Below are 13,646 nucleotides of genomic sequence, written 5' to 3' on the forward strand. Positions count from 1 at the left end.
GTATGGTGTTTCCTGAAACATCTAAAAAACAAAGCAACAGAGCCTAGGGCACTTCCACTTATGGTCCTATAGCTTAGGGAAATTAAAATCAAAATGACACAGCCACCCCAAAGTTTGGGACACCTCCGTTTACAAGAACCTCGTTTACCGTACAAGTTCAATATCACAGAAAGTGAAAAATGGATAAAGAACTTGTGGTACTTACGTACAATGCAGTATCACTCAGCAATGAAATCTATATCATCAGGCCCGTAGCAGCATAATGAGTGGATTCAGGTATGCTGATTCTAACTGAAATCAGTCACACAGTCAAAGAAACATCATAAGATATCACTAATACACGGAATGTAAACTTGGCTACACAGGAACTGCATTCCAAAACAGAACAGGGTCTCAAATTTCGAAAACCAACTTATGCTTGCTTAAGGGGAAAGGTGAGTTGGGGTGCTGCATAAAACCAGAGATCGAAATGAGCACAGATAAAGTTCCTTAAGCCAAATATGGAATAGAGAAGAGCTACTCCTTGCTCAACGAAATGGACTCAAAACCCCATATTAAACGCCTAAGAATGTACCTGACTAGTAAGTATCTTAAAACCTATGGATTGCTATGTCTCCAAAAGAGAATCAAGCGTGTGTACAGGGGCATAAAGGCAGCAGTGATAGGATTCGAGAGGTTCGGTGAGCAAATGAAGACCCTTTGAAGTCATATTGCATGGTACCCATTACACGGGTCTCAACTCTCCAGGTTTAAGGTATTCTTCCTTCAGCTAAAACATGCATGTGGAACCCAGAGTATGATCAACCATGTGAACGGGAGACGTGTTCAAATATGTCTCAGTTTTCCTCCCCTGGTACTCGGGTGCAACATTCCAGACGCTTTACTGACACTCTCCCCACCTGAAGAGTCAGCGCTTTCAACCTCCTGTTTGGCACAGTTTGCAATTACTGCGGAAGATGAACAGGAATAGCGAGAACCAATGAGAGGCTAGCTGGAGGTTTCTGGACGGGCAAATTTAACTCTCATTTCCCACCAGGAGGAGGAAATAACCAAAGGCTCAGCGTGCCGTGCCAGAACCAGATTAGGGCCTGAAGCCATCCTGCGGTGTTGCGGCCAGGTCACAAGAAAGCGAGTTGAAGAAAGGAGCTCAGGGGCACTGTAATTCACAAACCTGCAGAGTTATAAATGACAGCTATCGTCCAAAAATATACTGAAGTAAGGCTGCCAAGAGGAATTGAAAGCGGGGCAGAATTGCAGGAAACCGATTTCAGGAGGTAGACTGGAATTGCATTGAAAGCATAGGAAAAGAGGCAGAACGTCCACAATGATGCACTTGGCCAAAAAGGGCGTATGCGTTTTTTCCTGAATATATTCAGGAAAAAACGCATACGCCCTTTTTGGCCAACCAAGCAAGCTTGCAAAGGAAATCTGCACTACAATGAAGTCTCACTTCTCCCCGGTCAAAAGGGCCATCTGAAAAAAGTGTAAAATCCAGAAAGGCAGGCCAGGCCATGGAGAACTGGGAGCCTTGTTATGCTGATGGGTGGGATGTAAATTGCCAACAACCACTCGGGAGAAGTGTATGGTGTTTCCTGAAACATCTAAAAAACAAAGCAACAGAACCTAGGGCACTTCCACTTATGGTCCTATAGCTTAGGGAAATTAAAATCAAAAAGACACACCCACCCCAAAGTTTGGAACGGCTCTGTTTACAAGAAACTCGTTTACAGTACAAGTTCAACATCGCAGAAAGTGAAAAATGGATAAAGAAGTTGTGGTATTTACTTACAAAGCAATATCACTCAGCAATGAAATCTGTGTCATCAGGCCCTTAGCAGCACAATGAGTGGATTCAGGTATGATGATTCTAACTGAAATAAGTCACACAGAAAAAGAAACATCATAAGATATCAGTAATACACGGAATGTAAACTTGGCTACACAGGAACTGAATTACAGAACAGAACAGGGTCTCAAATTTAGAAAACCAACTTATGCTTGCTTAAGGGTAAAGGTGAGTTGGGGTGCGGCATAAAACCAGAGATTGAAATGAGCACAGATAAAGTTCCTTAAGTCAAATATGGAATAGACAAGAGCTACTCCTTGCTCAACGAAATGGACTCAACACCGCATATTAAACGCCTATGAATGTACCTGACTAGTAAGTATCTTAAAACCTATAGATTGCTATGTCTCCGAAAGAGAATCAAGCATGTGTACAGGGGCATAAACGCAGCAGTGATAGGATTGGAGAGGTTCGGTGAGCAAATGAAGACCCTTTGAAGTCATATTGCATGGTACCCATTCCACGGGTTACAACTACCCAGGTTTTAGGTATTCTTCCTTCAGCTAAAACATGCATGTGGAACCCAGAGTATGATCAACCATGTGATCGGGAGACGTGTTCAAATATGTCTCAGTTTTCCTCCCCTGGTACTCGGGTGCAACATTCCAGACGCTTTACTGACACTCTCCCCACTTGAAGAGTCAGCGCCTTCAACCTCCTGTTTGGCACAGTTTGCAATTACTGCGGAAGATGAACAGGAATAGCGAGAACCAATGAGAGGCTAGCTGGAGGTGTCTGGACGGGCAAATTTAACTCTCATTTCCCACCAGGAGGAGGAAATAACCAAAGGCTCAGCGTGCCGTGCCAGAACCAGATTAGGGCCTGAAGCCATCCTGCGGTGTTGCGGCCAGCTCACAAGAAAGCGAGTTGAAGAAAGGAGCTCAGGGGCACTGTAATTCACAAACCTGCAGAGTTATAAATGACAGCTATCGTCCAAAAATAGACTGAAGTAAGGCTGCCAAGAGGACTTGAAAGCGGGGCAGAATTGCAGGAAACCGATTTCAGGAGGTAGACTGGAATTGCATTGAAAGCATAGGAAAAGAGGCAGAACGTCCACAATGATGCACTTGGCCAAAAAGGGCGTATGCGTTTTTTCCTGAATATATTCAGGAAAAAACGCATACGCCCTTTTTGGCCAACCAAGCAAGCTTGCAAAGGAAATCTGCACTACAATGAAGTCTCACTTCCCCCCGGTCAAAAGGGCCATCTGAAAAAAGTGTAAAATCCAGAAAGGAAGGACAGGCCATGGAGAACTGGGAGCCTTGTTATGCTGATGGGCGGGATGTAAATTGCCAACAGACACTCGGGAGAAGTGTATGGTGTTTCCTGAAACATCTAAAAAACAAAGCAACAGAGCCTAGGGCACTTCCACTTATGGTCCTATAGCTTAGGGAAATTAAAATCAAAAAGACACAGCCACCCCAAAGTTTGGGACGCCTCTGTTTACAACAACCTCGTTTACAGTACAAGTTCAACATCGCAGAAAGTGAAAAATGGATAACGAAGTTGTGGTATTTACTTACAAAGCAATATCACTCAGCAATGAAATCTATGTCATCAGGCCCTTAGCATCACAGTGAGTGGATTCAGGTATGATGATTCTAACTGAAATAAGTCACACAGAAAAAGAAACATCATAAGATATCACTAATACACGGAATGTAAACTTGACTACACAGGAACTGAATTCCAAAACAGAACAGGGTCTCAAATTTAGAAAACCAACTTATGCTTGCTTACGGGGAAAGGTGAGTTGGGGTGCTGCATAAAACCAGAGATTGAAATGAGCACAGATAAAGATCCTTAAGCCAAATATGGAATAGACAAGAGCTACTCCTTGCTCAACGAAATGGACTCAACACCCCATATTAAACACCTAAGAATGTACCTGACTAGTAAGTACCTTAAAACCTATGGATTGCTATGTCTCCGAAAGAGAATCAAGCGTGTGTACAGGGGCATAAACGCAGCAGTGATAGGATTGGAGAGGTTCGGTGAGCAAATGAAGACCCTTTGAAGTCATATTGCATGGTACCCATTCCACGGGTTTCAACTACCCAGGTTTAAGGTATTCTTCCTTCAGCAAAAACATGCATGTGGAACCTAGAGTATGATCAACCATGTGATCGGGAGATGTGTTCAAATATGTCTCAGTTTTCGTACCCTGGTACTCGGGTGCAACATTCCAGACACTTTACTAACACTATCCCGACTTGGAGAGTCAGTCCCTTTAACCTCCTGTTTGGCCCAGTTTGCAATTTCTGCGAAAGATCAACAGGAATAGCGAGAACCAATGAGAGACTAGCTGGAGGTGTCTGGACGGGCAAATTTAACTCTCATTTCCCACCAGGAAGAGGAATTAACCAAAGGCTCAGCGTGCCGTGCCGGAACCAGATTAGGGCCTGAAGCCATCCTGCGGTGTTGCGGCCAGGTCACAAGAAAGCGAGTTGAAGAAAGGAGCTCAGGGGCACTGTAATTCACAAACCTGCAGAGTAATAAATGACAGCTATCGTCCAAAAATATACTGAAGTAAGGCTGCCAAGAGGACTTGAAAGCGGGGCAGAATTGCAGGAAACCGATTTCAGGAGGTAGACTGGAATTGCATTGAAAGCATAGGAAAAGAGGCAGAACGTCCACAATGATGCACTTGGCCAAAAAGGGCGTATGCGTTTTTTCCTGAATATATTCAGGAAAAAACGCATACGCCCTTTTTGGCCAAGCAAGCAAGCTTGCAAAGGAAATCTGCACTACAATGAAGTCTCACTTCCCCCCGGTCAAAAGGGCCATCTGAAAAAAGTGTAAAATCCAGAAAGGCAGGACAGGCCATGGAGAACTGGGAGCCTTGTTATGCTGATGGGCGGTATGTAAATTGCCAACAGACACGCGGGAGAAGAGTATGGTGTTTCCTGAAACATCTAAAAAACAAAGCAACAGAGCCTAGGGCACTTCCACTTATGGTCCTATAGCTTAGGGAAATTAAAATCAAAATGACACAGCCACCTCAAAGTTTGGGACGCCTCTGTAAACAAGAACCTCGTTTACCGTACAAGTGCAATATCACAGAAAGTGAAAAATGGATAAAGAATTGTGGTACTTAAGTACAATGCAGTATCACTCAGCAATGAAATCTATGTCATCAGGCCCGTAGCAGCATAATGAGTGGATTCAGGTACGATGATTCTAACTGAAATAAGTCACACAGAAAAAGAAACATCATAAGATATCACTAATACACGGAATGTAAACTTGGCTACACAGGAACTGAATTCCAAAACAGAACAGGGTCTCAAATGTAGAAAACCAACTTATGCTTGCTTAAGGGGAAAGGTGAGTTGGGGTGCTGCATAAAACCAGAGATTGAAATGAGCACAGATAAAGTTCCTTAAGCCAAATATGGAATAGACAAGAGCTACTCCTTGCTCAACAAAATGGACTGAACACCCCATATTAAACGCCTAAGAATGTACCTGACTAGTAAGTATCTTAAAACCTATGGATTGCTATGTCTCCAAAAGAGAATCAAGCATGTGTACAGGGGCATAAACGCAGCAGTGATAGGATTGGAGAGGTTCGGTGAGCAAATGAAGACCCTTTGAAGTCATATTGCATGGTACCCATTCCACGGGTCTCAACTCTCCAGGTTTAAGGTATTCTTCCTTCAGCTAAAACATGCATGTGGAACCCAGAGTATGATCAACCGTGTGAACGGGAGACGTGTTCAAATATGTCTCAGTTTTCCTCCCCTGGTACTCGGGTGCAACATTCCAGACGCTTTACTAACACTCTCCCCACTTGGAGGGTCAGCGCCTTTAACCTCCTGTTTGGCCCAGTTTGCAATTTCTGTGGAAGATGAACAGGAATAGCGAGAACCAATGAGAGACTAGCTGGAGGTGTCTGGACGGCAAATTTAACTCTCATTTCCCACCAGGAAGAGGAATTAACCAAAGGCTCAGCGTGCCGTGCCGGAACCAGATTAGGGCCTGAAGCCATCCTGCGGTGTTGCGGCCAGGTCACAAGAAAGCGAGTTGAAGAAAGGAGCTCAGGGGCACTGTAATTCACAAACCTGCAGAGTTATAAATGACAGCTATCGTCCAAAAATAGACTGAAGTAAGGCTGCCAAGAGGACTTGAAAGCGGGGCAGAATTGCAGGAAACCGATTTCAGGAGGTAGACTGGAATTGCATTGAAAGCATAGGAAAAGAGGCAGAACGTCCACAATGATGCACTTGGCCAAAAAGGGCGTATGCGTTTTTTCCTGAATATATTCAGGAAAAAACGCATACGCCCTTTTTGGCCAACCAAGCAAGCTTGCAAAGGAAATCTGCACTACAATGAAGTCTCACTTCCCCCCGGTCAAAAGGGCCATCTGAAAAAAGTGTAAAATCCAGAAAGGAAGGACAGGCCATGGAGAACTGGGAGCCTTGTTATGCTGATGGGCGGGATGTAAATTGCCAACAGACACTCGGGAGAAGTGTATGGTGTTTCCTGAAACATCTAAAAAACAAAGCAACAGAGCCTAGGGCACTTCCACTTATGGTCCTATAGCTTAGGGAAATTAAAATCAAAAAGACACAGCCACCCCAAAGTTTGGGACGCCTCTGTTTACAACAACCTCGTTTACAGTACAAGTTCAACATCGCAGAAAGTGAAAAACGGATAAAGAAGTTGTGGTATTTACTTACAAAGCAATATCACTCAGCAATGAAATCTATGTCATCAGGCCCTTAGCATCACAGTGAGTGGATTCAGGTATGATGATTCTAACTGAAATAAGTCACACAGAAAAAGAAACATCATAAGATATCACTAATACACGGAATGTAAACTTGACTACACAGGAACTGAATTCCAAAACAGAACAGGGTCTCAAATTTAGAAAACCAACTTATGCTTGCTTACGGGGAAAGGTGAGTTGGGGTGCTGCATAAAACCAGAGATTGAAATGAGCACAGATAAAGATCCTTAAGCCAAATATGGAATAGACAAGAGCTACTCCTTGCTCAACGAAATGGACTCAACACCCCATATTAAACACCTAAGAATGTACCTGACTAGTAAGTACCTTAAAACCTATGGATTGCTATGTCTCCGAAAGAGAATCAAGCGTGTGTACAGGGGCATAAACGCAGCAGTGATAGGATTGGAGAGGTTCGGTGAGCAAATGAAGACCCTTTGAAGTCATATTGCATGGTACCCATTCCACGGGTTTCAACTACCCAGGTTTAAGGTATTCTTCCTTCAGCAAAAACATGCATGTGGAACCTAGAGTATGATCAACCATGTGATCGGGAGATGTGTTCAAATATGTCTCAGTTTTCGTACCCTGGTACTCGGGTGCAACATTCCAGACACTTTACTAACACTATCCCGACTTGGAGAGTCAGTCCCTTTAACCTCCTGTTTGGCCCAGTTTGCAATTTCTGCGAAAGATCAACAGGAATAGCGAGAACCAATGAGAGACTAGCTGGAGGTGTCTGGACGGGCAAATTTAACTCTCATTTCCCACCAGGAAGAGGAATTAACCAAAGGCTCAGCGTGCCGTGCCGGAACCAGATTAGGGCCTGAAGCCATCCTGCGGTGTTGCGGCCAGGTCACAAGAAAGCGAGTTGAAGAAAGGAGCTCAGGGGCACTGTAATTCACAAACCTGCAGAGTAATAAATGACAGCTATCGTCCAAAAATATACTGAAGTAAGGCTGCCAAGAGGACTTGAAAGCGGGGCAGAATTGCAGGAAACCGATTTCAGGAGGTAGACTGGAATTGCATTGAAAGCATAGGAAAAGAGGCAGAACGTCCACAATGATGCACTTGGCCAAAAAGGGCGTATGCGTTTTTTCCTGAATATATTCAGGAAAAAACGCATACGCCCTTTTTGGCCAAGCAAGCAAGCTTGCAAAGGAAATCTGCACTACAATGAAGTCTCACTTCCCCCCGGTCAAAAGGGCCATCTGAAAAAAGTGTAAAATCCAGAAAGGCAGGACAGGCCATGGAGAACTGGGAGCCTTGTTATGCTGATGGGCGGGATGTAAATTGCCAACAGACACGCGGGAGAAGAGTATGGTGTTTCCTGAAACATCTAAAAAACAAAGCAACAGAGCCTAGGGCACTTCCACTTATGGTCCTATAGCTTAGGGAAATTAAAATCAAAATGACACAGCCTCCCCAAAGTTTGGGACACCTCCGTTTACAAGAACCTCGTTTACCGTACAAGTTCAATATCACAGAAAGTGAAAAATGGATAAAGAACTTGTGGTACTTACGTACAATGCAGTATCACTCAGCAATGAAATCTATATCATCAGGCCCGTAGCAGCATAATGAGTGGATTCAGGTATGCTGATTCTAACTGAAATCAGTCACACAGAAAAAGAAACATCATAAGATATCACTAATACACGGAATGTAAACTTGGCTACACAGGAACTGTATTCCAAAACAGAACAGGGTCTCAAATTTCGAAAACCAACTTATGCTTGCTTAAGGGGAAAGGTGAGTTGGGGTGCTGCATAAAACCAGAGATCGAAATGAGCACAGATAAAGTTCCTTAAGCCAAATATGGAATAGAGAAGAGCTACTCCTTGCTCAACGAAATGGACTCAAAACCCCATATTAAACGCCTAAGAATGTACCTGACTAGTAAGTATCTTAAAACCTATGGATTGCTATGTCTCCAAAAGAGAATCAAGCGTGTGTACAGGGGCATAAAGGCAGCAGTGATAGGATTGGAGAGGTTCGGTGAGCAAATGAAGACCCTTTGAAGTCATATTGCATGGTACCCATTACATGGGTCTCAACTCTCCAGGTTTAAGGTATTCTTCCTTCAGCTAAAACATGCATGTGGAACCCAGAGTATGATCAACCATGTGAACGGGAGACGTGTTCAAATATGTCTCAGTTTTCCTCCCCTGGTACTCGGGTGCAACATTCCAGACGCTTTACTGACACTCTCCCCACCTGAAGAGTCAGCGCTTTCAACCTCCTGTTTGGCACAGTTTGCAATTACTGCGGAAGATGAACAGGAATAGCGAGAACCAATGAGAGGCTAGCTGGAGGTTTCTGGACGGGCAAATTTAACTCTCATTTCCCACCAGGAGGAGGAAATAACCAAAGGCTCAGCGTGCCGTGCCAGAACCAGATTAGGGCCTGAAGCCATCCTGCGGTGTTGCGGCCAGGTCACAAGAAAGCGAGTTGAAGAAAGGAGCTCAGGGGCACTGTAATTCACAAACCTGCAGAGTTATAAATGACAGCTATCGTCCAAAAATAGACTGAAGTAAGGCTGCCAAGAGGACTTGAAAGCGGGTCAGAATTGCAGGAAACCGATTTCAGGAGGTAGACTGGAATTGCATTGAAAGCATAGGAAAAGAGGCAGAACGTCCACAATGATGCACTTGGCCAAAAAGGGCGTATGCGTTTTTTCCTGAATATATTCAGGAAAAAACGCATACGCCCTTTTTGGCCAACCAAGCAAGCTTGCAAAGGAAATCTGCACTACAATGAAGTCTCACTTCTCCCCGGTCAAAAGGGCCATCTGATAAAAGTGTAAAATCCAGAAAGGCAGGCCAGGCCATGGAGAACTGGGAGCCTTGTTATGCTGATGGGTGGGATGTAAATTGCCAACAACCACTCGGGAGAAGTGTATGGTGTTTCCTGAAACATCTAAAAAACAAAGCAACAGAACCTAGGGCACTTCCACTTATGGTCCTATAGCTTAGGGAAATTAAAATCAAAAAGACACACCCACCCCAAAGTTTGGAACGGCTCTGTTTACAAGAAACTCGTTTACAGTACAAGTTCAACATCGCAGAAAGTGAAAAATGGATAAAGAAGTTGTGGTATTTACTTACAAAGCAATATCACTCAGCAATGAAATCTGTGTCATCAGGCCCTTAGCAGCACAATGAGTGGATTCAGGTATGATGATTCTAACTGAAATAAGTCACACAGAAAAAGAAACATCATAAGATATCAGTAATACACGGAATGTAAACTTGGCTACACAGGAACTGAATTACAGAACAGAACAGGGTCTCAAATTTAGAAAACCAACTTATGCTTGCTTAAGGGTAAAGGTGAGTTGGGGTGCGGCATAAAACCAGAGATTGAAATGAGCACAGATAAAGTTCCTTAAGTCAAATATGGAATAGACAAGAGCTACTCCTTGCTCAACGAAATGGACTCAACACCGCATATTAAACGCCTATGAATGTACCTGACTAGTAAGTATCTTAAAACCTATAGATTGCTATGTCTCCGAAAGAGAATCAAGCATGTGTACAGGGGCATAAACGCAGCAGTGATAGGATTGGAGAGGTTCGGTGAGCAAATGAAGACCCTTTGAAGTCATATTGCATGGTACCCATTCCACGGGTTACAACTACCCAGGTTTTAGGTATTCTTCCTTCAGCTAAAACATGCATGTGGAACCCAGAGTATGATCAACCATGTGATCGGGAGACGTGTTCAAATATGTCTCAGTTTTCCTCCCCTGGTACTCGGGTGCAACATTCCAGACGCTTTACTGACACTCTCCCCACTTGAAGAGTCAGCGCCTTCAACCTCCTGTTTGGCACAGTTTGCAATTACTGCGGAAGATGAACAGGAATAGCGAGAACCAATGAGAGGCTAGCTGGAGGTGTCTGGACGGGCAAATTTAACTCTCATTTCCCACCAGGAGGAGGAAATAACCAAAGGCTCAGCGTGCCGTGCCAGAACCAGATTAGGGCCTGAAGCCATCCTGCGGTGTTGCGGCCAGCTCACAAGAAAGCGAGTTGAAGAAAGGAGCTCAGGGGCACTGTAATTCACAAACCTGCAGAGTTATAAATGACAGCTATCGTCCAAAAATAGACTGAAGTAAGGCTGCCAAGAGGACTTGAAAGCGGGGCAGAATTGCAGGAAACCGATTTCAGGAGGTAGACTGGAATTGCATTGAAAGCATAGGAAAAGAGGCAGAACGTCCACAATGATGCACTTGGCCAAAAAGGGCGTATGCGTTTTTTCCTGAATATATTCAGGAAAAAACGCATACGCCCTTTTTGGCCAAGCAAGCAAGCTTGCAAAGGAAATCTGCACTACAATGAAGTCTCACTTCCCCCCGGTCAAAAGGGCCATCTGAAAAAAGTGTAAAATCCAGAAAGGCAGGACAGGCCATGGAGAACTGGGAGCCTTGTTATGCTGATGGGCGTTATGTAAATTGCCAACAGACACGCGGGAGAAGAGTATGGTGTTTCCTGAAACATCTAAAAAACAAAGCAACAGAGCCTAGGGCACTTCCACTTATGGTCCTATAGCTTAGGGAAATTAAAATCAAAATGACACAGCCACCTCAAAGTTTGGGACGCCTCTGTAAACAAGAACCTCGTTTACCGTACAAGTGCAATATCACAGAAAGTGAAAAATGGATAAAGAATTGTGGTACTTAAGTACAATGCAGTATCACTCAGCAATGAAATCTATGTCATCAGGCCCGTAGCAGCATAATGAGTGGATTCAGGTACGATGATTCTAACTGAAATAAGTCACACAGAAAAAGAAACATCATAAGATATCACTAATACACGGAATGTAAACTTGGCTACACAGGAACTGAATTCCAAAACAGAACAGGGTCTCAAATGTAGAAAACCAACTTATGCTTGCTTAAGGGGAAAGGTGAGTTGGGGTGCTGCATAAAACCAGAGATTGAAATGAGCACAGATAAAGTTCCTTAAGCCAAATATGGAATAGACAAGAGCTACTCCTTGCTCAACAAAATGGACTGAACACCCCATATTAAACGCCTAAGAATGTACCTGACTAGTAAGTATCTTAAAACCTATGGATTGCTATGTCTCCAAAAGAGAATCAAGCATGTGTACAGGGGCATAAACGCAGCAGTGATAGGATTGGAGAGGTTCGGTGAGCAAATGAAGACCCTTTGAAGTCATATTGCATGGTACCCATTACACGGGTCTCAACTCTCCAGGTTTAAGGTATTCTTCCTTCAGCTAAAACATGCATGTGGAACCCAGAGTATGATCAACCGTGTGAACGGGAGACGTGTTCAAATATGTCTCAGTTTTCCTCCCCTGGTACTCGGGTGCAACATTCCAGACGCTTTACTAACACTCTCCCCACTTGGAGGGTCAGCGCCTTTAACCTCCTGTTTGGCCCAGTTTGCAATTTCTGTGGAAGATGAACAGGAATAGCGAGAACCAATGAGAGACTAGCTGGAGGTGTCTGGACGGCAAATTTAACTCTCATTTCCCACCAGGAAGAGGAATTAACCAAAGGCTCAGCGTGCCGTGCCGGAACCAGATTAGGGCCTGAAGCCATCCTGCGGTGTTGCGGCCAGGTCACAAGAAAGCGAGTTGAAGAAAGGAGCTCAGGGGCACTGTAATTCACAAACCTGCAGAGTTATAAATGACAGCTATCGTCCAAAAATAGACTGAAGTAAGGCTGCCAAGAGGACTTGAAAGCGGGGCAGAATTGCAGGAAACCGATTTCAGGAGGTAGACTGGAATTGCATTGAAAGCATAGGAAAAGAGGCAGAACGTCCACAATGATGCACTTGGCCAAAAAGGGCGTATGCGTTTTTTCCTGAATATATTCAGGAAAAAACGCATACGCCCTTTTTGGCCAACCAAGCAAGCTTGCAAAGGAAATCTGCACTACAATGAAGTCTCACTTCCCCCCGGTCAAAAGGGCCATCTGAAAAAAGTGTAAAATCCAGAAAGGAAGGACAGGCCATGGAGAACTGGGAGCCTTGTTATGCTGATGGGCGGGATGTAAATTGCCAACAGACACTCGGGAGAAGTGTATGGTGTTTCCTGAAACATCTAAAAAACAAAGCAACAGAGCCTAGGGCACTTCCACTTATGGTCCTATAGCTTAGGGAAATTAAAATCAAAAAGACACAGCCACCCCAAAGTTTGGAACGGCTCTGTTTAAAAGAACCTCGTTTACAGTACAAGTTCAACATCGCAGAAAGTGAAAAACGGATAAAGAAGTTGTGGTATTTACTTACAAAGCAATATCACTCAGCAATGAAATCTATGTCATCAGGCCCTTAGCATCACAGTGAGTGGATTCAGGTATGATGATTCTAACTGAAATAAGTCACACAGAAAAAGAAACATCATAAGATATCACTAATACACGGAATGTAAACTTGACTACACAGGAACTGAATTCCAAAACAGAACAGGGTCTCAAATTTAGAAAACCAACTTATGCTTGCTTACGGGGAAAGGTGAGTTGGGGTGCTGCATAAAACCAGAGATTGAAATGAGCACAGATAAAGATCCTTAAGCCAAATATGGAATAGACAAGAGCTACTCCTTGCTCAACGAAATGGACTCAACACCCCATATTAAACACCTAAGAATGTACCTGACTAGTAAGTACCTTAAAACCTATGGATTGCTATGTCTCCGAAAGAGAATCAAGCGTGTGTACAGGGGCATAAACGCAGCAGTGATAGGATTGGAGAGGTTCGGTGAGCAAATGAAGACCCTTTGAAGTCATATTGCATGGTACCCATTCCACGGGTTTCAACTACCCAGGTTTAAGGTATTCTTCCTTCAGCAAAAACATGCATGTGGAACCTAGAGTATGATCAACCATGTGATCGGGAGATGTGTTCAAATATGTCTCAGTTTTCGTACCCTGGTACTCGGGTGCAACATTCCAGACACTTTACTAACACTATCCCGACTTGGAGAGTCAGTCCCTTTAACCTCCTGTTTGGCCCAGTTTGCAATTTCTGCGAAAGATCAACAGGAATAGCGAGAACCAATGAGAGACTAGCTGGAGGTGTCTGGACGGG

The 13,646-nt window shown here is 43.9% G+C and overlaps 1 long non-coding RNA gene across 1 annotated transcript; it reads right to left on the minus strand.

Annotated features, from left to right (window-relative positions):
* Positions 1 to 202: 202 nt before the first annotated feature.
* On the minus strand, positions 203 to 11,368 carry LOC307181201. The gene is made up of 3 exons (XR_013826098.1): positions 11,259 to 11,368; positions 4,941 to 5,026; positions 203 to 287 (listed from the first exon to the last, which is right to left on the minus strand). It is a non-coding gene; the product is annotated as an uncharacterized lncRNA (long non-coding RNA).
* Positions 11,369 to 13,646: the final 2,278 nt, after the last annotated feature.

Source organism: Stenella coeruleoalba (genome assembly GCF_951394435.1).
Source record: "Stenella coeruleoalba genome assembly, contig: scaffold_573, whole genome shotgun sequence".
Classification (NCBI taxonomy): domain Eukaryota; kingdom Metazoa; phylum Chordata; class Mammalia; order Artiodactyla; family Delphinidae; genus Stenella; species Stenella coeruleoalba.